We start from the raw sequence: 27,833 nt of genomic DNA, 5'->3' as shown, positions 1-27,833 counted from the left end.
AGTGTCTTGTTAAATTACTGAAATATTAAATTCCTCAGGGATAGTTTAACTATTTTTTATATGTCAAAGGGGTTTGGGAATCACTGCATTACATGAACAAACATTATTAAAAATGAAAACAGCAATGACATTACACATCCAAAGTCTTTCAGGTTTGAAATATTTTTGTCCTGACTTCCAGAACCAACACTTGCTTTAGGTTACTTGATATGATGATGACAGTGTGTTTACTATAGAACTAACTTCACTTTAGAACTAGTAACGACGGACATACTGTAAGCAACACAGTCACCAGGTTTTCCTGAATAAGAGCTCTGTTGAAGACAGCGGCGGTGACACGCGGTTAATTGAAAGTGGCTTGTTGTAGCCGCTGGTGTGGCGTGTTGCTGAAGCTGCAGAGCTGCCATTAGTTTTCATTAGCGTCTACTGCTGCGCCTGGGAATACGTGTGCTGATCGTACCGAACACCTGAACGCTTCATAGCTCATCAACAAACAACTGAGGAGCCACAGCACACACTGAGCTCTGATGGAGAGCACACATTTGCCCTTTCTCTGGGTTCAACACAAATTAAGATCTATCAGCAGCATCTGTGGCACACGTTGTCCATTACCACAGAAAATCATTCTGACACGTTTGACCCTCAGTCTGTACAACAACGAAAATTCTGTTACACTGCTGCACTTATAATCAGTGCTATTTTAGCATCAGTGAGATACTGGGTTATTCCGCGTCAAATCAACCAAATTTTAAAAACTTCGCTGGCTCAAATTTTTGATTTTGATAATATTTATTCTGTGGAAAGATAGACATGTATAGTGATGAAAGCCAAAATATTAAATGTCATGTATGAAAATTTACTGAGTAATCCACTATTTTGTAGAGGGAGGTAAAAATGGCAATTTTTCACCTGAGTTGCACAGGCATGCACACTTCTGAGAAATTTTTTAAAAAATTGCTGTTTTTCCATTTTTGAATGGTCACCATTGGCACATAATCCAACAAAGATTGCTAAAGTAACATATTTTACTAATAGAACTACCAATCTCCGTGCAAAAATAAGATAATGAAGCTGCCATCTTTCTGTAGTAATTTTTAACCATCTGTAACTTAAAACTCAGAGTCTATGACGAAAATTGCCATTTTATAGTCCCTCTACAAAATAATAATGAATAAATGCTTTTCTTTTTAACTCGTTATTCATCAAAGAATCCTGAAAAAAACAAGCACAGGTTCCAAAAAAATATTTGGCAGCACAACTGTTTCCAACATTGATAATTTTAACAATAAATCAGCATATTTTTAGTTTATGTTTTCATTGTTTTTAAATGTTAATTTTTTTTTTTGCTTATTTTTGATCAAATAAATGCAGTCTTGATGAGCATAAGAGACTTATTTAGAAAACATTACAATTCTTACTGATCCCAAACTTTTGAGCAGTAGTGCATATACAGTGCATGCATTATTATTAGGCACGTGGATATTCTGGTCATGTTTTTTTTTTTCCAAAGCACATTTTTCCAATTCCAAACCACATCAATCTTAATAACTAGTATTCATTTTGTGTTTAATCTTATATAAGAAATATATAATTGTCCATGAAGGCTGCAAGTGAAAACTCCTACATTCAGGTGTGCATTATTTATTAAGCACATTTTCTTTCACAGATATAATCAGCCAAATGATTTTATAGGCTTTATAGACAGAAAATATGAGAGTGACTTGAAGGACCAGCATCACATCCACTTGTATCACTCTTTTTTAAGAATTTTTCTTTTTTTCCAGAATCTGCCAGTAAGTTTGGGAATTCACTTTTAGTCCATCTCTGCAAGACAGACTTTTCAGGATAGGAAATAGACTAAAAATGAACTCCCAAAACTTACTGCCAGATCCTGGAAGATACATTCTTGAAATAGTGGTACAAGAGGCTGTGATGCTGTTCCTTCAAGAGTCACTCTTAACTTATCTGTCTCTAAAGCCTATACAAACAGCCTTCATGTATTTGACAACACTTCAGCATGTTATTCTTATTAATTGAGAGTCATTTTTTAGAATTTTTTACCTAAGCAAAGTCTTTTAAAACCTGACACATTGCACTTCTGGAGACTCCAGGTAGATTGCAGTTTTGGAAAATGATGGCACTAGAGACTAAATGGTTCCTGATGGTTTCACACTTAATTCTTCACCCTAATTCCTAATTAATTTGCAGTTAACATGTGTCCATTTTACTCCACTTTTTTTCTGAATGTGCTGACCCAATGTGCATTTTGCTGTCCAATGGTTTGACTAACTTCTGTATTGCATCCTTCTCATGGGTATTTATACATTTTTGACTTTTCAGACTTAAACCTCTTATTTAGTTCATTTTATCTGTAAAAGTAAATGTATCTAAAAATTATGTACACCTGAATATACGATTTTTTTCACTTCCAGCCTTCATTGACAATTATATATCATTTATAAATTATTAAATACAAATATATATATAATATAATAATATATATAATATAATAGTAGTTATTAAGACTGATGTGGTTTGGAACTGGTAAAATGTGCACTATGTTATTTTAGAATGCATATTTTAAGTAAACCAAAATGTTTAATTCTGTCATTATTTAATTAACTCTCTTACTTTTTTTTTTTTTTTTTACAAGGAACAGAAAATGTCTTGCCATACAGTGTTTTGCCATTCACTGATGGTAACCAGGAAATATCCGGCTCAAAATAAATAAATAAAAAATCAGAAATGTCATAAAAGTATAACTGTATGAAAGGTCATCTGAGATCATGCAGTAAGTTGGAACAGTCTGATCTTTCAATCATTATTTATTGATCATCTTGAAATCTCATGTCTATTTAACTTTAAAACATGGTGCACTGAGAACTAATGGAGCAGCATCACTGAACCTGAACATGAGACAGAAGCTTTGGCAGAAATGAACATCATCAGCAAAATTTTTAACACTGATAATAATCAGATCATGTTTCTTGAGCAGCAAATCGGCATATTAGAATGATTTCTGAAGGATTATGTGACACTGAAAACTGAATGATAATAAATAACATGTCACTATACATTTAAATGAAAAACAGCTATTTCACAATAATACTGTTTTAAACTTATTGTTAGTCGAAACAATGCAGTCTTGATGAGCATAAGAGACTTCTTTTTAAAAACAAACAAACAAACAAAAAATCTTACTGGCCGTGAACTTTTGACAAGTAGAGTAGGCCTACTGTATATGAACCACTTTCATGACAGCTTTTTGAGTTTGTTGTCATTTCTGTAGCTTGACAGCAACTGAACTATCATTGTATAGAAAAGCTGCATCAAGGTTCTTTAAAACTTTCTACTTTCGTGTTCCATGGGGGAAACATTGTTTACTGTAAACAATCTTTTTTTAGGGATGAAACGAAATGAAAATTTTTGGCCGAAGCCAAACAAAATGAAACACTGAGCCAAAGGCCTATTACTGAATGCGGTTTTCATGTTTTTCCTCCCATGTATTTTGCCAAATTTTTTCACCATTGCCTAAATTAAATAGCCAATATTTGCTTTATACAGTTTTGTCTTGCTTTTCAAAAAAAAATAAAATCAATTACAAAACAACGATTTTAAAAATATTTACTTAACACTGAACATTTTTAACATTCTAGTAGACATTATAGCCTACCAGCAAAGCTCAAATAATATTAAATACAAAATACTATTCTTTGGCCATTTTTAAGACCCCCTTCTTGAATCAGGCATGTGTTTTTAATGTACAAATAATTGCAGCCTTGCTGAGCAAACATTTTAAAAAATTTATTAAATGTTATAATAAATGTATTAATAGAGCTGTTGTTATTTTTTATTTTATTTTACAGAACAACAGTAAAATTACAATACTAACATTTATGAATGTCGACTTTTATTTAGGTAGAAACCCAGAAGAAGACCTCATTACTACTTTTTGCTGACAGCATCAGATTTATGAATGATTCTCATCACGCTTTGGACTTTGAACCCTGGCTAAGTGTCACAGTCTGGCTGGGTTGAGGAGTGGAGATGGAGGAGAACCGGAGTAAATGAATAAATACAGTTTATTTAACAAAACACTTGAAAATTATACAAACAAACATAAACCGAGAGCAAGAAACGAGCACATGTAACGTTAACGACGGACAAAGGGTAGTGAGCAGACACAGACTTAAATACTCTGAAGACAGGGCGTGGTTACAAACAAGCTAACAAGGCTAACGAGGGGGAAATACAAATATGGGCAAGACAAAACCAAAAGGACAAAACCAAAAGGGGGAGAACAAGGATTAAACCATATAAACTAGAAACATAGGAGGAAAAACACTGGGAAAACAGAACAGAAACAGACTAAAACCTGACACTAAGGAGCTCGTGCAGCGCTGTCAGAATACAATTGGTGTATTAGACAACATAACGTTCTGTAGTTTATTTACTAATGGTTTAAGGCTATTCGGTGATTTCAGCACATTATACAGAAACCAGCAACAACCAGCCTTTTCTCTTCTCATGGAAGACATGTGATGCGATACTAAACAGTCTCTTGCTGTCGGTGCTTGTAATGATTTTTGCGTCTTTCTCGGACAGTTTTAAATGCTTCCACACTGACCACATGTTTGCTGCATTAGTGCGTGCCTTTATTTGATCACGTCACGTCATTGTTTGGCATAATTTATTTGACCGAAAGAGCTTTTTTTGCTATTTTGGGCTGAATAATTTCAGTTGCCGAACATTCGGTGCATCCCTAATTTTTTCTGTGTGTGCAAAGTTTTCCTTTGGACCTTGGAGAATCCTTAAAGATAAGAAAAAAGTCCACTGTGTGTGCTCTTTGGTCTTCAACCACCCAATATCCTATGTATTAACTGTTCCTCACGCATGCTAACCCCGTCTGAGTTAATTGAATTTTAATTAGAGTCGTGGATATCAGATTGTTTCATTCTCTGTGAAATCCCCAAACATCTTCAGCAGCTCGGCCTCATTAACTCTCTCTGACCTTAAAGCGGCTCGACATCCGACCTCTCATCACACACAGCAAACAGTCTGAGACGTGAATAGAGGAAGTCTAATCAGAGCGCTCAGTGTTCAGCAAGCAAGACTTCTTCCCAAATGGTGACTGAAAACATTTCCCCAGGGTCGAGCATCACAGGCCGACTTAAAGAAATGCTGGGATTCTTTTTGTTAAGATTTGAGTGCTTATATTTGTCTGGAAACTCCAAGAAGAGCAAATGTACATCTTACACTTCCACATTTCTTTAAATGTGTCCAGTAATGTATATTCTTAGGCCTTTCCGAGTCAATCTTTTCCATACAATGAAAATGAAAGGGTGCAGCCGTCAAGCTTAGATTTGTGGCATCATTGGTTCCCACATGTGTCATCATTGACGTCAAACACGGCGTTATGTGTCCTGAAGCGACATATTTGAATATGAATGCGAGTGATATTTGAAGTCTGTGACCAAAGGGAAGATTTTCAGTGAGTAATAATTTAAAGTTTAGTACCGTATGGCTTCAGATGACTTGAAATCAAGTTCATGAATCACATCAACTACTTTTATGGTGCTTATACTTACTGTAAAAGAGCAGCATGAACATTCTGCTAAACATCTCTTTTTGTGAGACGTTTAACAGTCCAAAACAGTTCTAAATAAATATGTGGTTGGATTTTGATGTGAAACAACAACCACAGAATTCTTTAAGAATGAAGAAGTCTTCAAGGTCCAAGGTCCAAAGGAAAAGTTTGCACACATAGAAAATAAAGGAAAAATGATCGTTTACAGCAAACGGTTTGCTGTTTGTTTGGAACACAAAAGTAGAAAGTTTTAAAGAGGCATGATGCAGTTTTTTTCTATACAGTGATTGTTGCTGTCAAGCTACAAAAATAACAACAAACTCATAAAACTGTCATGAAAGTGGTTCATATACTGTACTCTACCTGTCAAAAGTTCAGGGCCAGTAAGATTTTGTGTCTCTTACGCTCATCGAGACTGCATTGTTTTGACTAAAAATAGTACAATGTTATTTATTCCTGTGATCTAAGCTGATTTTTCAGCAACATTACTGAATCATTCAGTCTTCAGTGTCACATAATCCTTCAGAGATGATTCTAAATTTTAATGTTGGATTTGTTTCTTACAAACACAGCTTTTCACTTCACAAGACATTAACTGATGGACTGGAGTGGTGAGGATTACTTGTGGATTATTGTGGTGTTTTTATCAGCTGATTGGACTCTCATTATGACGGCACCCATTCACTGCAGAGGATCCGTTGATGAGCGTAATACTAAATGTAATGCTTTTTCAGCAAATCTTAATTTTTGGATGAACTTCATTTTGAAATTCTGTTGTTATCAGCAAGTTAAGCTTCAAGCTTGCATTACTGTGTTTCCTTTGGAAGACAAAAAGAGATATTTAGCAGAATGTTAACGCTGCTTGTTTAGATGAAGTGAATATAGACAAGCACCACAAAAGTCACTCATGAACTTTATTTTAAGTCATTTAAGTCACTGGTCACAGATTTCATCACTTGCTCACCAGTGGATCCTCTGCAGTGAATGGGTGCCGTCAGAACAAGTTCCAACAGCTGATAAAAACATCACAATAATCCACTAGAAATCTACACCACTCAAGTCCATCAGTTAACATCTTAAGAAGCCAAAAGCTGCATGTTTGTAAGAAACAATTCCAAAAAATCATTAAGACATTTTAACTTCAAATCTTTGCTTCTGGTTAAAATATAAGTCCGTAATCTATAATAACGTTCCCTCCAGTAAAAAAGTCCATCTCCTGTTGTTCTTTCACATCAAAACCCAACCACATATTTGTTTAGAGCTGTTTTGGACTGTTGAACATTATACAAAAAGAGATGATGTTTAGCAGAATGTTCATGCTGCTCTTATACATCAAGTAAACAAAGACAAAAGGCATTTCAAAAAAGCACCATAAAAGTGACTCATGAACTAGAATGACACAGTCATCACACAGTAGTAAAATTTAAATTATTACTCACTGAAAATCTTCCCTTTGGTCACAGATTTCATCACTTGCTCACCAGTGTATCCTCTGCAGTAAATGGGTGCAAAACAGTTCTAAAGAAATATGTGGTTGGATTTTGATGTGAGAGAACAACAGGAGATGGACTTTTTCACTGGAGGGAATGTTACTATGGATTACAGACTATTTTGACCAGCAGCAAAGGTTTGACGTTAAAATGTCTTAATGATGAATTTGCTTCTTACAAAACATGCAGCTTTTGGCTTTTCAAGATGTTAACGGATGGACCGGAGTGGTGTGGATTACTTGTGGATTATTTTGATGTTTTTATCAGCTGTTTGGACTCTCATTCTGACGGCACCTATTCACTGCAGAGGATCCAATGAGCAAGTGATGAAATCTATGAATAAAGGGAAGATTTTCAGTTAATAATCATTTAAATTTTACTACTGTAGGATGACTTGAGTCATTCAAGCTCATGAGTCACTTTTATGGTGCTTTTTGAAATGGCTTTTGTCTTTGTTTACTTTATGTAAACGAGCAGCATGAACATTCTGCTAAACATCATCTCTTTTGTGAGCTGTTTAACAGTCCAAAACAGCTCTAAACAAACATGTGGTTGGGTCTTGATGAACAACCGGAGATGGACTTTTTCACTGGAGGAAGTGTTATTATGGATTATGGACTCATATTTTGACCAGAAGCAAAGGTATGAAGTTAAAATGTCTTAATGATGGATTTTTCTTTGTTTCTTACAAACATGCAGCTTTTGGCTTCTCAATATGTTAACTAATGGACTGAGGTGTAGATTATTGTGATGCTTTTATCTGCAGTTTGGACTCTCATTCTAACGGCACCCATTCACTGCAGAGGAGCCAATGGTGAGCAAATGATGAAATCTACGACCGAAGGGAAGAATTTCAGTGAGTTATAATTAAAATCTTACTACTATGTAATGACTTGAGTCATTCAAGTTCATGAGTTTTATGGTACTCTTTTGTGACACAACAGCTCTTTATTCACTTTATCTAAAAGAGCAGTGTGAACATTCTGCTAAACATCTCTTTTTGTGTTCCATGGAAAGACAGTATGCAAGTTTGGAGTGACATGAGAGTGAGTAAATAGCTTAATTTTGGGGTGAACTATCCCTCTAAATGGTCACCTGTCACTCATTTGTTTCCTTTTTAAGACGAGAAAAAATGTGTATTCATTACAAAAACCCTGACTGTTAAATCAGTGCAGGGATTGCATTTACAAAAATCTGTGACATTCAATAAAGCATGTGAATGATTGTGTTGCCACAGCAGCTCAAGGAGGACAGAGATTTGGTTTTATGAAAGTGAAAACACACAAACAAAAGCGTTTAGCTGTTTGGTACTATCAACTCAGACTTTTGAATACACTGAATGTGTTTACTTGTACAATAAATCACTGATAACAACAACAGAACACATTTTTTCCTACATTTTAAACAAATACTTCATCCAGAAATTAAGATTTGCTGAAAAAGCATTACATTCAGCATTATGCTCACCAATGGATCCTCTGTAGTGAATGTCCAAACAGCTGATAAAAACATCAGAATAATCCACAAGTAATGCACACCAGTCCATCAATTAACATCTTGTGAAGTGAAAACTTGTGTGTTTGTAAGAAAGAAATCTATCATTAAAATGTTTTAACTTCAAACCATTGCTTCTGGCTAAAATAATCCATAATGTTGCTTCCTCCTATAAAAAGTTGTCTCATCTGAATCAGAAAAGAAATATGCACAGATCAAGCAAAGTTTACAAGCCAAAACAGCTCTAAACAAATATGTGGGTGGAGATTTTGATGAGAGAGAACAACAGAATATACACATTTTACTAGAAAAAGCATTATAATGGATTATGGACTTGTATTTTGACCAACTATTAGAAGTTAAAACACCTTAATGATAGATTTGTTTCTTATAAACACATAGATTTTGGCTTCACAAGATGTTAACTGATGGAGTGGAGTGGTGCAGATTACTTGTGGATTACTGTGATGTTTTTATCAGCTATTTGGACTAATTCTGACGGCACCCATTCACTGCAGAGGTGAGAAGTGATGGAATGCTACATTTCTCTAAATCTGATGAATAAACAAACTCATCTTGAATGGCTTGAGGGTGAGTGCTTTTCTGAGAAACTTTAATCTATATGTGACCCTGGACCACAAAACCAGTCATAAGGTTAAATTTGACAAAACTGCATCATATGAAAGCTCGATAAATAAGCTTTCTATTGATGTATGGTTTGTTAGGATTGGACAATATTTGGCTGAGATACATTTGAAATCAGAAATCTGAGGATGCAAAAAAATCTAAAAGACTGAGAAAATCACCTTTAAAGTTGTCCAAATTAGGTTCTTAACAATGCATATCACAAATCAAAAATTACATTTTGATATGTTTACAGTAGGAATTTTACAAAAAATCTTCATGAAACATGAACTTTACTTAATTTCTTAATGATTTTTGGCATAAAAAAAAAAAAAAAAAAAAAAATTGACCCATGCAATGTATTTTTGGCTATTGCTACAAATATACCCCAGCGACTTAAGACTGGTTTTGTGGTCCAGGGTCACATATTTCTTTAATTGTAGAAACATAAGCAGACAATTACACAATGTTGTAGTCAATACCAGCTGATTTCAGTCAGAGTAAAGACCAAGACTAAAGGGTTGAGTCCCAGCCCACATATTCCAAAGTCCATGACAAGACCATAAAAATACAATAATTATGATGAGAGAACTCAGAAATGAGTACCAGTGTAATAGTCAGGTTTCGCATTACGGTGGTGTTTGACACCAAAATAAATCAATAAATACATAAATAAATAAATAAATCTAGATTCCTTACTAAACTAAACCAGAAGTCACCAATTACTGGATTGCAGTCCAAATCTGCACCCCAGATATGACACATACCATTTATTGTGATATAAAATCAGTCATATCATATTTTAAGCTACACTATTCCCCTCTAGCGCTGTAAGCACAGAAATCTGTGACTGCATCAGATATGCGCTCCACTTTTCTGTCAGTCATCTCTGTTCCACTAAAGTCATAAAAAATATATATTAGTTGTGCGAGGTTCCAACCTGTGACCTCTCAAAACCAAACCAAACAAAACAAAACTAAGTCCATAAGTCTTGGTAATCAGCGAATCTTAATACACATTGCAAATGTAAAATACACACTGCAAACTAAGACTAAAGTGATTTTCTGGGATGGAAACTGGACCTCTAAATACTAAAACATACAAAATGTTTCATATGCACTTCATGGAACAATATGAAAAATGTATAGCTGATTTGTTAACATTAGTTATGCTGTAGGCATCATGTACTAATAATGAACAATACTTTTAAAACATTTATAAATTAAGTTATATTAGATATTATTATAAGATTTCAAGCTGTTCAAATTAAAATTTATGTAATGTGGGATGATCAAACATGAATTAACAATGCATAATAGCAAATAAAGGTGCTTTACAATGCCATAGAAGAACTTTTTTTGTTTAAATGGTTCCATAAAGAACCTTTAACATCTGAAGAACCTTTCTGTTTCACAAAAGGTTCTTTGTGGTGAAAAGGTTCTTCAGATTAAAAAAATAAAAATAAAAAAAGAGATGGTTCTTTAAAGAACCTTTGACTGACTTTGAAAGCACCTTTATTTGTATTTATAAATGAACATCAACCTACATGAATAAAAATGTTGTTCATTGCCATTTAAATGATACTTAACACATACATTAATGTTAATGAATCAAAGTGTTTCTATTTAAAAGTCTTACGTATTACTGCCTTATTCAAGCTGACCTAAATGAAGAACATAAGCGATGTTCTCAAACTCCTGCCTGAGGAGCTGTTTTTAACCTCAAGTGCACAAACCTTGTTTGTATATGCAAGACAAAGTGTGTCTTTAAATGGTCGTGAGCTATTGCGGTCGCCCACTCGTTTGAAATGTTTCAGTGTGTATTCATGCCCTGATGCTTGTGAATTAATCACACAGAGCCACTCAAACTGGTCTCGGGGTGAAAATGGCGCGGTAAAACAGTGCGGTAAAACGACGTCATACACAAGAGTGATTAAGAAGTGAGAAATGAGTCCTGTTGATGACATATATCGCAGGATAATATTGCATTTGAACAGGCTGCTGGACATATACAGTAAATATAATCACACCTTGTGTTTCTCGCTAACACACATTTGCTGCATCTGGGAAAGTGGCCAAATGCCATGTGGTTCATATGCTTTAATTTTCACAGGAACAGCTAGATGTGTTCGCTGTGCTTTGCGACTGAATGTGTTCAAGCTACAGGGGCAAAGATGGCCTACTTTCTCCTTAATAATGCAAGTTACAGATGTAGGCCTGGCTATCTTTTGTGTGTGTCTCTCATACTATAACTTATCTAGATTTAGGACTATCAACATAACGTCTGGTCCACATTGCAGCATTGAAAACTGTAGATTGGAATACATGGTTGGCACAAATACACTCTTAAAAATAAAAGTGCTTTAAAGGGTTCTTCAAGCAATGCCATAGAAGAACCATTTTTGGTTCCACAAGTCAGTTATTTTTAATTTTCTCAGCAAATATTGTCATTTTTGCCATTTTCAGGCGTCGTACTTGAACAAACTCCTCCTAGAGATTTATTCAGATCAACCCCAAATTTGGTGAGTCTAATCTAAAGGCCCATGTGACGTTAAATTGCGAAGATCTAGAGTTTTCATCTGAGGGCGTGTCCGTGGCGGCCTGACAGATTTCGATGTTTCGCAATGAAACACGAAGTTGTTATTGTCACAGTCTTCCGCTGGTGTACCAGGCATGGCCACCAGAGGACATTGTGTTTATGTTTGAGCACATGGCTTGTAGCATGTTTGTTTGTTGCCATGTGCTCTCTCCTGTCTGATGTCTTACCCCGCCCATCTTGTTACCTTATTATTGTTTCAGTGGTTCCACCTGTGTCTCCCTCGTTATCTGCCCTACTTAGTCTTCCTGTGTTTGCTGTCCTGTGTTGGTTCGTTAGATATATGTTGGTAAGCTAGTAGATGTAGATTTTGTTACTGTTAGCTTGTTCTTGCTGTGCCCCATCCTGGCCAGCCTGTTCGTTTTCCCCCTTGAGGTGGTTTTTGGTTGTTGTTTTATTTTTCTAAATAAAGAGCCTACTTACTGCATTTGAGTCCTCACCTCATCTTTCCAATCGGACCGTGACAGAACGAACCAACCCAGATGAGGACTCAGCAGAGAAAAGGTTTGCATCGTTCACCCACCTCCAATGTTCACAGTCCTCTCTACGAACGCATGCTCCAGCTCGAAACCTTGAGATCCCTCCATCAACGGGGAAGGGACCTAAGGGAATTTGCCCTGGAATTCAGGAGTGCTGCAGAGGGGCTGGGCTACAATGACTCTGCTCTGAAAGACTTGTTAAATTATGCCCTTGATGAGCCCATTAGCCATTGGAGGATGTTAGGCTCGGAACACCTTTCGTTTGGAAGGTTTGTGGAGTACCTCGTCAGCAGTGGGAGGCACTCAGCACTGAAGGGAGAGGGGCTTTCTCATGGGGAGCCCCTTCACGAGACAGTCTCTACTGTTCCCCTCGATGGGATGGCTGCCGTTCCGGCACTTCCTCGGGTTGTGCCAGCCGCTGCCAGTTTCTCGGGATCATTTTCTGGGCACCCCAGGCTGAGACGGAGTGTGGAGGATTCTCCACTTTTGTCGGTAAGAGCTGCGGTGTCCGCTCACGGTGTTCCCGATGCGGCGGTGTCCGCTCAAGATGCTCCCGATGCGGCGGTGTCCGCTCAAGATGCTCCCGATGCGGCGGTGTCCGCTCACGGTGTTCCTGATGCGGCGGTGTCCGCTCACGGTGTTCCCGATGCGGCGGTGTCCGCTCACGATGTTCCCGAGGCGGCGGTGGCCGCTCACGATGTTCCCGGGGCGGCGGTGTCCGCTCACGATGTTCCCGGGGCGGCGGTGTCCGCTCACGATGTTCCCGGGGCGGCGGTGTCCGCTCACGATGTTCCCGATGCGGCGGTGTCCGCTCACGATGTTCCCGATGCGGCGGTGTCCGCTCACGATGTTCCCGATGCGGCGGTGTCCGCTCACGATGTTCCCGGGGCGGCGGTGTCCGCTCACGATGTTCCCGATGCGGCGGTGTCCGCTCACGATGTTCCCGATGCGGCGGTGTCCGCTCACGATGTTCCCGAGGCGGCGGTGTCCGCTCACGATGTTCCCGAGGCGGCGGTGTCCGCTCACGATGTTCCCGATGCGGCGGTGTCCGCTCACGATGTTCCCGGGGCGGCGGTGTCCGCTCACGATGTTCCCGGGGCGGCGGTGGCCGCTCACGATGTTCCTGGGGCGGCGGTGGCCGCTCACGATGTTCCCGATGCGGCGGTGGCCGCTCACGATGTTCCCGATGCGGCGGTGGCCGCTCACGATGTTCCCGGGGCGGCGGTGTCCGCTCACGATGTTCCCGAGGCGGCGGTGGCCGCTCACGATGTTCCCGGGGCAGCGCCTACTTCTGAACTCTGCCCTGTCCCTCCCTGGTCATCTGCCAGGGTTCCGGAGCCTCCCGATCCCCCCTGGCTTAACCCACCCTGGCCTGTTTTCCTGGTTTCGACTCTGACCCACCATCCCTCCCCCTGTTCTGCCTCCTCTCCACCTCCCTCCTGGACTCTTGCTTTGTGCCTTGGACTCTGGAGCATCTGGAATCCGCTCCTTAGGGAGGGGGTTCTGTCACAGTCTTCCGCTGGTGTACCAGGCATGGCCACCAGAGGACATTGTGTTTATGTTTGAGCACATGGCTTGTAGCATGTTTGTTTGTTGCCATGTGCTCTCTCCTGTCTGATGTCTTACCCCGCCCATCTTGTTACCTTATTATTATTTCAGTGGTTCCACCTGTGTCTCCCTCGTTATCTGCCCTACTTAGTCTTCCTGTGTTTGCTGTCCTGTGTTGGTTCGTTAGATATATGTTGGTAAGCTAGTAGATGTAGATTTTGTTACTGTTAGCTTGTTCTTGCTGTGCCCCATCCTGGCCAGCCTGTTCGTTTTCCCCCTTGAGGTGGTTTTTGGTTGTTGTTTTATTTTTCTAAATAAAGAGCCTACTTACTGCATTTGAGTCCTCACCTCATCTTTCCAATCGGACCGTGACAGTTATATCTCAGGCATATAATGTCCGATCTGCCTTCACATGTGTGATAACACTCCTGACCCGAAGACATCTACATGCCCATTTTCAGTTATAGTCATAGCGCCACCTGCAGGTAACAGGAAGTTAAAGGGCTTGTCCATGGCAGCGTGACAATTTTTCTCCAAAATCAATTGCATTTTTGAGGGCCTAAACACGCTTGAAGAACCATTTTTGGTTCCACAAAGAAACATTCAGCCAAAGGTTCTTAAAATAACCATCTTTTTATTAGGGCCCGAGCACCGATGGTGTGAGGACCCTATTGGAATTGCTCTGTGTATTATTATTATTCTCAAAATGAATCACATTTTTGAGGGCCTAAACATGCTCAAAAACTCATGAATCTTTGCACACACATCAGAACTGGCGAAAATTTACGTCCGATATGGGTTTCAGAAGTGGGTGTGGCAAAATGGCTGGATAGCGCCACCTATACATGTTCAGCGTTGTGCGTTTTGAGCTATGCTTCACGTACAGTACATGCATGAAAATCGGCACACACATGTAACACCAATACCTACACACCAATACCTAAAAAAGTATCTTGGAGTGAAATCCAAAACCCAACAGGAAGTCAGATATTTTTAATTTTCTCAGCAAATTTTGTGTCATTTTTGCCATTTTCAGGTGTCGTACTTGAACAAACTCCTCCTAGAGATTTATTCAGATCAATCCCAAATTTGGTGAGTCTAATCTAAAGGCCCATGTGACGTTAAATTGCAAAGATCTAGAGTTTTCGTCAGAGGGCGTGTCCTAGGCGTCCTGACAGATTTCGATGTTTCGCCATGAAGCAGGAAATTGTTATATCTCAGGCATACAATGTCCGATCTGCCCCAAACTTCACATGTGTGATAATACTCCTGACCTGAAGACATCTACATGCCAATATTCAGTTATAGTTATCACACCACCTGCTGGCAACAGGAAGTGACATGTTTTATGTTGTAACAAACTCCTCCTAGAGATTTAATGATATCAACATTATATTTGGTGAGTCAAATCTAAAGGCCTTTTTGCGATGTTAAATTGTGAAGATCGAGTTTTAGTTAAAGGGCGTGTCCATGGCAGCGTGACAAATTTTCTCCAAAATCAATTGCATTTTTGAGGGACTAAGCATGCTCGAAAAATCAAGAAACTTTGCACACACATCAGAACTGACGGAAATTTACATCTGATATAGGTTACAGAAGTGGGTGTGGCAAAATGGCTCTATAGCGCCACCTTTACACATTCAGAGGAGTGCGCTTTGAGCTATGCTTCACGTACATGCACAAAAATCAGTACATACATGTAACACACCAATACCTACAAAAAAGATGGCCCACTTTCTCCTTAATAATGCAAGTCATAGATGTAGGCCTAGCTATCTTTTGTGTGTGTGTGTATGTGTGTCTCCTACTATAACTTATCTAGATTTAGGACTATCAAAATAACGTCTGGTCCACATTGCAGCTTTGAGAACTGTAGATTGGAAGACATGGTTGGCACGATTATAGTTTGGATCATTTCCAAGTTTTTGAAGAAAACTTGTTCATGTTGATATCTGTCTAAATGATTCACTGTTCATCAGCTCTGGCAATTTGTTTAAAAAGCTGTAACGCTGTTGGAGAAATTCCATATGTCCTCCAATAAAAATGAACAGTTTGAGCACGTAAGAAATCTGCTGTCAGTGATTTTGAGCCAATCACAAAGCTCTGAAGGAGTTAATGCGATTACTAAATGGTGTTTAATCAGCACGTGGTGGATGAAACAAAAATCCTTATCTGCAGTGCTTTCTGGAGAACAATGTGGCCAAACTTTACTAAGTTCATTTGTGAAAGTCACAGTTGTATTCAAAAGAAGTCTAATATTCTTTTCCATTTATTTTGAACAAAAAAGCAGAAATATACTCTTAAAAATAAAGGTGCTTTGAAGAGCCATTTTTTGCTTCCACAAAGAACCATTCAGTCAAAGGTTCTTTAAAGAAACATCCTCTTGTACCTTTTTATAATCTGGAGAACCTTCTTTCCCCACAAATAACCTTTTGTGAAACAGAAAGGTTCTTCAGATGTTAAAAGTTCTTTATGGAACCATTTAGACAAAAAAGGTTCTTCTATGGCATCGTGAAGCACCTTTATTTTTAAGAATGTACTGTGAAATAAAAATTAAAAGGTAGAATAAAATCCCTTTGTATTATGAAATTCATTTTATTTTTTATTTTATTTAAATTTTCTCCCAAATTCATTAAATTTTAATGGTTAAATTAAATGTTATTATTAATAAAGCATAATAATTCATTGAAACCATGTAACTCAAACAACTTAACAGCGATTTATTAAAAGTTTAACACAAATTTTTAGAACCTTATGAAATACATTTTTTCCTTCAAATTCAATAATTATTGTTTAAATTATGTCTTTTCCGTTTATTATTTCTGGATTCCATTTGAATGCTTTAATTAAATTATAACAATTTAATAATCAAAAGCATCTGTAATTAATTGGATTGATAAAAACAAGCGCACATTTTTTTTTTACACCAGAAATTGTTCTTTAAGTTTTTATTATTATTTTCAAGAGGTTTCATTTGTTGTGTATGTGATATGACAGTAGTTTCTCTCAAATAAAGTGGTCAAATGCTCACAAAGTGACTCTCAGAGCAGCTCTGAAGATGTTGTATTGTCTATTTATGTATTTATGTCCTCATTTATTATGACAGCAGACATTTCATAGTTTAAAAAATAAATCAGTTGTGTGTGCCTTCAGATTATAATGTTCTATTTGCATCTTGGGGTGTTTCCAGTTTTGTGGCACTTTACAAATATCACCACTGTCATAAGTGCAAAATTACACTCAGGCCTGTTCTGTGGTGACAAGTATATTACAATCTGCTTGAATAAAACACTCACACTCACAGCTGCTTCGTTTTGCCTTTGCTTGTCACAGATATGAAATTTATTTAAGTCTAAATAAACTAAAGCTGCTCTTTATGTCATAACTCAAACAACTAGTGCCAACCTTAAGTGTGTTTCTAACCTTGTAACACTTTGCTGAAAAACATCTAAATAAATTAGTTTAATCTGAGAAATCCTTGAGGGTGAAAAAGCTGTTTATTTAAAGAAAATACTGTTTTATTATTATCTTGTTGTTATTCTAAAAATGGAAGTGGTTTTCTTTTAGGTATAAGATCAGGGTTAGTCTGAAGTAATTAGAATCAACTTCATTTAAAAAATAGAACTATTCCCACATTTAGAAATCTTGTTAATGTGTGAACAAGCTGAATGTGAAAGTGCAAGACAAATGTTATCGCTCTGGTTCAGTTGTAAACAGCGTAAGTGGTTGAAACAGTAAACAATCTGGACGAGCACCTTGATGCTCCAGACAGCTGCAAAAATAGCTCCAGCCTGTCAAATTAAAACATTGCATGCAAATGGAAACTGACGGTACTTAATCTAATACTTCCTGTGTACTTTCACAGAGCAGCCGTCTGTTCGTACATTAATGATAACTGAATTTCATGTAATAAGAACATGCTTCCAAATGGGTTTAACACACAGACATCATGTGCCTGCAGAAGTGACACAATGTGGTTCTGGTGCTCAATGATGCTGAGCTGCTCTCAGATCTCCATTTAAATGCTTCATTAATCTGGAGTCGAACAGGGAATGGAGATGTCTCTGTTTGATCTTGTGCACTGTGATTATTTATATGACATGAATATACTCATACTGTGAAACAGACCACTGAGTCTGAGCCTTTGTTTGCCACCAATGCATCACTGTGGTGGTTCTTTGAAACACACCATAGTATTGAATAATTACCATATTCACATACAGGAAAAGGCTCTAAAGTGCAGTTTTTGTTCAATGCAGAGTTATGCAAGCTAGCGGGTTCTCTCATTATAACAAATAAAGTGTGAAACAAATTATTTGCGAATCTGCATCAAATTACTGTATTTGTGCTCCATAGTCTTAATCTGAATAATGATTCACAAACCATAATATCCTATCAAGTCAAGTCAAGTCAAGATTATTTATACAGCGCTTTTTACAATACAAGTTGTGTCAAAGCAACCTTACAGTATTAAAATAATAAAGTAAAATGTCAATAATAATGCAAAAGTTCCATATTGCAACAAAGTCAAATTGGGGAGGACTCATCTGGTTCCCATGGCCTTGTGCCGGTGGCCGTTTAGAGTAGGAGTTCTTTCTTGATGATCTGTCTCTGGGGCTCATCTGTTTCATATTATATTATATATGATATATTATATCAGGATATTATATTTGGAGCACGGATCGTGAATCATTAAATTTGGATCGTGAATCATTAAATTTGCTAAATGATTCGCAAACCCGCTCAGAAGTTCCAATCTCAATCAAATGATTCACAAAATGAGCTCAGAAGTCCCGATCTGAATCAACTGATTCACAAAAAGAGCTCTAAAAAATCCCAATCTGACTCAACTGATTCACAAAATGAGCTCCAAAGTCCTGATCTGAATCAACTGATTCCCAAATGAGCTCCAAAATTTTGATTTAAATCAACTGATTCACAAAATGAGCTCCAAAATCCTGATCTGAATCAACTGATTCACAAATGAGCTCCAAAATTCTGATTTAAATCAACTGATTCACAAAATGAGCTCCAAAATCCTGATCTGAATCAACTGATTCACAAAATGAGCTCCAAAGTCCTGATCTGAATCAACTGATTCCCAAACGAGCTCCAAAATTCTGATTTAAATCAACTGATTCACAAAATGAGATCCAAAATCCTGATCTGAATCAACTGATTCACAAAATGAGCTCCAAAATTCAGATTTAAAACAACTGATTCACAAAATGAGCTCCAAAGTCCCAATTTGAATGAAATGATTCACAAAATGAGCTCCGAAATCCTGATCTGAATCAACTGATTCACAAAATGAGCTCCGAAATCCTGATCTGAATCAACTGATTCACAAAATGAGCTCCGAAATCCTGATCTGAATCAACTGATTCACAAAAAGAGCTCCAAAATTCCGATTTAAATCAACTGATTCACAAAATGAGCTCCAAAGTCCCAATCTGAATCAACTGATTCACAAAATGAGCTCCAAAATTCCGATTTAAATCAACTGATTCACAAAATGAGCTCCAAAGTCCCAATCTGAATCAGCTGATTCACAAAATGAGCTCTGAAATCCTGATCTGAATCAACTGATTCACAAAATGAGCTCCGAAATCCTGATCTGAATCAACTGATTCACAAAATGAGCTCCGAAATCCTGATCTGAATCAACTGATTCACAAAATGAGCTCCAAAGTCCTGATCTGAATCAACTGATTCCCAAATGAGCTCCAAAATTTTGATTTAAATCAACTGATTCACAAAATGAGCTCCAAAATCCTGATCTGAATCAACTGATTCACAAATGAGCTCCAAAATTCTGATTTAAATCAACTGATTCACAAAATGAGCTCCAAAGTCCCAATCTGAATCAACTGATTCACAAAATGAGCTCCAAAATTCCGATTTAAATCAACTGATTCACAAAATGAGCTCCAAAGTCCCAATCTGAATCAGCTGATTCACAAAATGAGCTCTGAAATCCTGATCTGAATCAACTGATTCACAAAATGAGCTCCGAAATCCTGATCTGAATCAACTGATTCACAAAATGAGCTCCGAAATCCTGATCTGAATCAACTGATTCACAAAATGAGCTCCAAAGTCCTGATCTGAATCAACTGATTCCCAAATGAGCTCCAAAATTTTGATTTAAATCAACTGATTCACAAAATGAGCTCCAAAATCCTGATCTGAATCAACTGATTCACAAATGAGCTCCAAAATTCTGATTTAAATCAACTGATTCACAAAATGAGCTCCAAAATCCTGATCTGAATCAACTGATTCACAAAATGAGCTCCAAAGTCCTGATCTGAATCAACTGATTCCCAAATGAGCTCCAAAATTCTGATTTAAATCAACTGATTCACAAAATGAGATCCAAAATCCTGATCTGAATCAACTGATTCACAAAATGAGCTCCAAAATTCAGATTTAAAACAACTGATTCACAAAATGAGCTCCAAAGTCCCAATTTGAATGAAATGATTCACAAAATGAGCTACGAAATCCTGATCTGAATCAACTGATTCACAAAATGAGCTCCGAAATCCTGATCTGAATCAACTGATTCACAAAATGAGCTACGAAATCCTGATCTGAATCAACTGATTCACAAAATGAGCTCCGAAATCCTGATCTGAATCAACTGATTCACAAAATGAGCTCCGAAATCCTGATCTGAATCAACTGATTCACAAAAAGAGCTCCAAAATTCCGATTTAAATCAACTGATTCACAAAATGAGCTCCAAAGTCCCAATCTGAATCAACTGATTCACAAAATGAGCTCCAAAATTCCGATTTAAATCAACTGATTCACAAAATGAGCTCCAAAGTCCCAATCTGAATCAACTGATTCACAAAATGAGCTCTGAAATCCTGATCTGAATCAACTGATTCACAAAATGAGCTCCAAAATCCTGATCTGAATCAACTGATTCACAAAATGAGCTCCAAAATCCTGATATGAATCAACTGATTCACAAAATGAGCTTTAAAATTCAGATTTAAATCAACTGATTCACAAAATGAGCTCCAAAGTCCCAATCTGAATCAACTGATTCACAAAATGAGCTTCAAAATCCTGATATGAGTCAACAGATTCACAAAATGAGCTTTAAAATTCAGATTTAAATCAACTGATTCACAAAATGAGCTCCAAAAGTCCCAATCTGAATCAACTGATTCACAAAATGAGCTTCAAAATCCTGATATGAGTCAACAGATTCACAAAATGAGCTTTAAAATTCAGATTTAAATCAACTGATTCACAAAATGAGCTCCAAAGTCCCAATCTGAATCAACTGATTCACAAAATGAGCTTCAAAATCCTGATATGAGTCTACAGATTCACAAAATGTGCTCTGAAGTTCTGATCTGAATTAAATGATTAACGGAATTAGCTCAGAAACCCCAATCTGAATCAAATGATTCACGATACACAAAGTTCCAATTTAAATCAAATTATTCAATTACACAATTATTCACAATCCTCAGCTTTTTTAATTATTATAAAGGAATATGCACATGTGATATTAATTCAATTGTGATAATAATCAAAGGTAATATTAACACACTATTTTGTGATTTTGCTTATTTTCCATCAACAAATATAGCTTCAAACAAAGCCACAGCTGCGGTGGTTCATTTATGAATGAATACTTGTTTTAGAAGGCTTATTTCCATCTTTTTTATTTTTAATTAAAAGCACATGTGCTCCAAAAAAGAAATGCAAGCATAGAGCCCTGCAGGGGACAAAATAATGTGATTATTATAAGGGTTACTGGCATTATAACATTGCAATTATCTTTAATCTATCTTTTCATTGCCTGTATTCGGTAATATATTAGTGTACTATACATTGTGTTCAGCAGTGTTTAGTGGGTGAAATGGGTGGTGTGACTTCCAAAAAGAACAACTAATTGAGGCCCATTTAGCAGGAGTGTTCTGAATGGCCCAGTTGTTTGGTGTTTGAATAACAACATCAATTACTGTTTCAGTTATTATTTTGCCAACCCCTGTACACATAGTAGATTTCCAAAAAGACACTGTATTTCTATGGTACCATGCCCAAAATACTCCTGTGATAGTTCATTGATGCTTCTTTTTAAGTATTTGAAGCTCCTTTAAATGTAAGTGTAAAGTCCACAAACGCTTCAATAATTCAGCAAAATGAAAACATCAAATGAAGATGTTGAATGCAGCATTTACCAACAATATATTTACTGGAGCACAACAAATAAACTGTGGGAAAAGCCAATATGTAATGCTATCGGAGTCTAAAAGGACAGTATGTGGTGGCAGACTATTTGTCCACTGTGACAGAAATAAACCTGAGAACCACCTTGACAAGATGCAGACTCAGCAAGTATACCCTAGTCGTATAAATGGGTAAGCAAAAAAAAAAACAAAAAACAAAAAAAACATGGCCGCACAACAGAAAGCCGGCGTCTACAATGCAAGCAAAACAAAAATCAAGACAGAAGTGCATTTTCCAACCCAATGCACAAAAATGTCAATGATGAAATCAGAGCAACGTTCCTCAACAAAACCAGGCTTAACATCCTGAATTTGACAGAATGCTGTGCTGTGAAAAATTCTGCCTGTTGTGAAACATGTATGAAAAAGATGTTGCAAACACTGCAAGATGGTCTCCTTATCTCTTTCTCAAACAGGAATAGTTTACCCACAAATTAATATACTGTAATCATTTACTCACCATCATGTTGTTCCAAAACTATATGAGCTTTTTTGTTCTGTAACAGTGAATAGAAGCAAACACTGTAAAACAGCAAAGGGGCAAAAAAGCATCATGAAAGCATAAACCATTAGGTCTTGTTACACAGAGATTTGAGGAAGCACAGTAATTATTCTTGTTGACCAGTTCAAGTGCTCAGCTGAACTTATGGCACGTGTAATTTACTAACTTCATCCACATCTGCCGCTGTCAGATCCGGCATGTTGTAGGTCAGTGCATAAACACATAGAGCAGCTCCAGCCTATCAGTCATGCTGTGTTGATCTAGTGGTACATTTTGCTTGTGGCATTGGTATAATTGTTTAATCAAAATTATTGCAATTTAGTAGTCGCTAGATATTGATAAGGACATGTCATAGCATCTCTACTAAATTATACACTCTTGAAAATAATATTAAGCAATGTTTGGAAACTATAGTTCTATCCTTCAATACAGCCTATGACTACTCGAAAGACAATATAGGAAAATATAGCCTAATTTAAAACATTTCTGTTTCCTGCTAGCTAATCTGGCTCTAAACATCATTTTATTTGTTCAAAGTTGATCTAGACAAATACATAACTCTGATAATCCTAAAGTAGTAAAAACCATGGTTAATTATCTTTAGAGATTTGTACTTTGTACACCAAAATCCCGATCTGAATCAAATGATTCATGAAGCTGCACCGAAGTCACGGTCTGAATCATATGATTTACAATCAGCAGTCCGAAGCCCTGATCTGAATCATATGATTCACGATCCACGGTCAAAGACATGATCTGAAAGGATTCGCGAACCTACACCGAAGTCGCGGTCTGAATCATATTATTCACAATCCGCGGTCCAAAGCCCTGATCTGAATCAAATGATTCGCGAAGTGCGGTCCAAAGCCCCGTTCTGAATCAAATGATACGTGATCCATGGTCCAAACCCCGGATCTAAATCAAATGATTCGTGAACCAGGACCGAAATCCTGATCTGAATCAAATGATTCACGAAGCGTGGTCCAAAGCCCCGATCTGAATTAAATGATTCGCGATCCGCGGTCTGAAGCCCGGATCTAAATCAAACAATTCGTGAACCCGGACCGAAATCCTGATCTGAATCAAATGATTCGCAAAGCATGGTCCAAAGCCCCGATCTGAATTAAATGATTATCATATCAAACAATTTTTGAACCCGGACTGAAATCCCGATCTGAATCAAATGATTCGCGAACCCGCACTAAAGTCAATGTTTTGCATTCCGATTGGAACACTGAATCATTTTGTGATGCAATGCTCGGAGTTTCGAAAAGCTCCTCTTTACCCATCATATTCTCAAATGAACGGCTCTTTCAAACTGGTTATTGCTAGTGAATAACTTGAATGATGGAAGTCACAAGTTTGAATAAATCCAGCATAAATGTCTCACTCAATTGAATCGTTTGTCTGTTCCTCTGCTTTTCGCGTCTTCAGCTATGTTTACACATTTCTGCCAGTGCTACTACTGGCTTAGCTCACAAAATACATGTTAAATGGAAATATTGTGCATTTTTGATCAAGTTTGTAGCTTAATTCATTATATTTTAAATAGTTTGCACTGTAGTTAAGTGGGTGATAGGAAATCAGTTGAAAGCATCCCATTGAAGTGAATGTTTATTTGTATATATTGTAATAAATATTTGAGAAATTATCTTATTATTAGTCACTATAGAATGATAGCCAATGGAAACAAGCAAAAGGGCGAAGCAGATGAACACAAAAAGGGTAAACCTTATTTAACTGGACTGTAAACATGTTTTAAACTCTCTTCTAGGCGATAATGTGATGATACTTTAAAAGTGGAGGCACATTTGTTTGCATTTTATTTTGAGATGTCACAGAAAAGTAAAGGCACTACAGAAGCATCTAAAGTGAGAACTATAAGCACTGCTGCTGTTGATTTTCTCTAAATATAACAACCACAGCCACCATCTCAGCAAAACATTAAAAATGACATAGGCTATTTTACTGTCAGACTGCCACTTATTATAACAAAATGAAAACTCCGGTTTCAAAACTGAAAATATTCTTTTGTATAACAAACAGCCCATCTGTCTCCTTCACACTTGCCCATAACCATAACAACTCGATTTTTGACACCACTGCTTCTCATGTCTCATGAACACATGCCATGAATCTACAATGGAATTTCATTTTTAGATTGCTTATGCCACTAAACCTCAATTTTTTAACCAAGAGCAGCTTTGATTAGCAAGTTGTTAACATGTCTTTAACATGACTAATATTGCTAGCACGTTTTTAACATGATTAGCCAGTTACTAACATATTATTAATAAGTTGTTAACATGTTTATAACATGATTAGCAAGTTACTAACATGTTGCTAGCATTATTAATAAGTTGTTAACATGTTCCTAGCATGATTAGCACATTGCTAACATGTTTCTAACATGATTAACATGTTGCTAGCACATGTTTAGCATGATTAGCCAATTACTAGCATGTTGCTAGCATTATTAACATGTTGCTAGCACATGTTTAGCATGATTAGCCAATTACTAGCATGTTGCTAACATTATTAATAAGTTTATAACATTAGCCAGTTGTTAGCATGTTTATAACATGATTAACAAGTTACTGACATGTTTCTAGCATGATTAGCAAGTTGTTAACATGTTTCTAACATGATTAATGTTGCTACCATGTTTTTAGCATGATTAGCCAGTTACTAACATGTTGCTAGCATTATTAATAAGTTGTTAACATGTTTATAACATGATTAGCAAGTTGCTAACATGTTCTTGCATGATTAACAAGTTGTTTACATGTTTCTAACATTATTAAGTTGCTAGCAAGTTGTTAGCATGTTTATAACACGATTAGCAAGTTGCTAACATGTTCTTGCATGATTAACAAGTTACTGACATGTTTCTAGCATGATTAGCAAGTTGCTAGCAAGTTTTTTACAGTATTAGTAAGTTGTTAAAATGTTGTTAGCATGATTAGCTAGTTACTAGCATGTTGCTAGCATGATTATCAAGTTGTTAACATGTTTCTAACCTGATTAACAAGTTGTTAACATGTTCCTAGCATGATTAGCACATTGCCAACATGTTGTTTCTAACATGATTAACATGTTGCTAGCACATGTTTAGCATGATTAGCCAATTACTAGCATGTTGCTAACATTATTAATAAGTTGTTAACATGTTTATAACATTAGCCAGTTGTTAGCATTTTATAACATGATTAGCAAGTTGTTAGTATGTTTATAACACGATTAGCAAGTTTCTAACATGTTCTTGCATGATTAACTAGTTACTGACATGTTTCTAGCATGATTAGCAAGTTGCTTGCATGTTTCTAGCATGATTAGCAAGTTGTTAACATGTTTCTAACATGATTAATGTTGCTAGCACGTTTTTAGCATGATTAGCCAGTTACTAACATGTTATTAATAAGTTGTTAACATGTTTATAACATTAGCCAGTTGTTAGCATTTTATAACATGATTAGCAAGTTGTTAGTATGTTTATAACACGATTAGCAAGTTTCTAACATGTTCTTGCATGATTAACTAGTTACTGACATGTTTCTAGCATGATTAGCAAGTTGCTTGCATGTTTCTAGCATGATTAGCAAGTTGTTAACATGTTTCTAACATGATTAATGTTGCTAGCACGTTTTTAGCATGATTAGCCAGTTACTAACATGTTCTTGCATGATTAACAAGTTACTGACATGTTCTTGCATGATTAACAAGTTACTGACATGTTTCTAGCATGATTAGCAAGTTGTTAACATGTTTCTAACATGATTAATGTTGCTAGCACGTTTTTAGCATGATTAGCCAGTTACTAACATGTTATTAATAAGTTGTTAACATGTTTATAACATTAGCCAGTTGTTAGCATTTTATAACATGATTAGCAAGTTGTTAGTATGTTTATAACACGATTAGCAAGTTTCTAACATGTTCTTGCATGATTAACTAGTTACTGACATGTTTCTAGCATGATTAGCAAGTTGCTTGCATGTTTCTAGCATGATTAGCAAGTTGCTTGCATGTTTCTAGCATGATTAGCAAGTTGTTAACATGTTTATAACATGATTAGCAAGTTGCTAACATGTTCTTGCATGATTAGCAAGTTTCTAACATGTTCTTGCATGATTAACAAGTTACTGACATGTTTCTAGCATGATTAGCAAGTTGTCAACGTTTCTAACATGATTAATGTTGCTAGCACGTTTTTAGCATGATTAGCCAGTTACAAACATGTTGCTAGCATTATTAATAAGTTGTTAACATGTTTATAACATGATTAACAAGTTGCTAACATGTTCTTGCATGATTAGGAAGTTGCTAACATGTTTCTAGCATGATTAGCAAGTTGTTTACATGTTTCCAACATTATTAAGTTGCTAGCATGTTTCTAACATGATTAGCAAGTTGCTAGCATGTTTCTATCATTATTAGCAAGTTGACAACATGCTGTTAACATGATTCTCGCATTATTAGCTAGTCACTAGCCTGTTTCTAGCATGATTAGCAATTTGTTAGCATGTTTATAACATGATTAGCAAGTTGCTAACATGTTTCTAACATTAGCATGTTGCTAGCATGATTACCACATTGTTAACATGTCACTAGCATGATTCAGAAGTTACTAACATGTTTTTAGCATGACTAGCATGTTTCCAACATGATTAACATGTTATTAGCATGATTAGTTACTAGCACGATTCTAGCATGATTAGCATATTGTTAGCATGATTTAGATGAGTTTGATTGGAATGGAAATAGTTGATAGAAGGGAAGCTGGATTGAGTCTCAAGCTTTTGTCAGTTGGAGTTTGAATAGTTTTGGCTCGTTTGAACATTCCGTCAATGTAAGTCTATGGGATTTTTCCCAGTTTTAATTGTCATTTTTAGGAAAAGTTAGAAAAGTTAGGGGAGAGCGGGGCACAACCTAACACTTTTTGAATTTTGCGGTTTATGTAAATCCACTTGGGGTTCAGAGTACAATATTTATCCACATTATTTTCACACTTGTCTAGTACAAATATATCACTTTGTTTCATATTTACAGTGCATACGTTTTTCGTTATTTACCTCAAAAGAAAGGAAGTGAAACGTGACAACATGCCCCGTAGGTGAGGTACATTGTAACATCTGAGGGGCACGTTGTAACATGACTATATGACAGCTGAAATATCTGATCGAATGAAAAAAATATACACAACAAACTAAAATATTTTGTCAGTAAAATACATGTGTTAACTTTTTCAAATGAAGT

This window comes from Garra rufa, chromosome 16 (genome assembly GCF_049309525.1).
Source record: "Garra rufa chromosome 16, GarRuf1.0, whole genome shotgun sequence".
Lineage (NCBI taxonomy): Eukaryota > Metazoa > Chordata > Actinopteri > Cypriniformes > Cyprinidae > Garra > Garra rufa.
The sequence above is the reverse complement of the archived record's forward strand: the minus strand, read 5'-3'. Positions refer to the sequence as shown.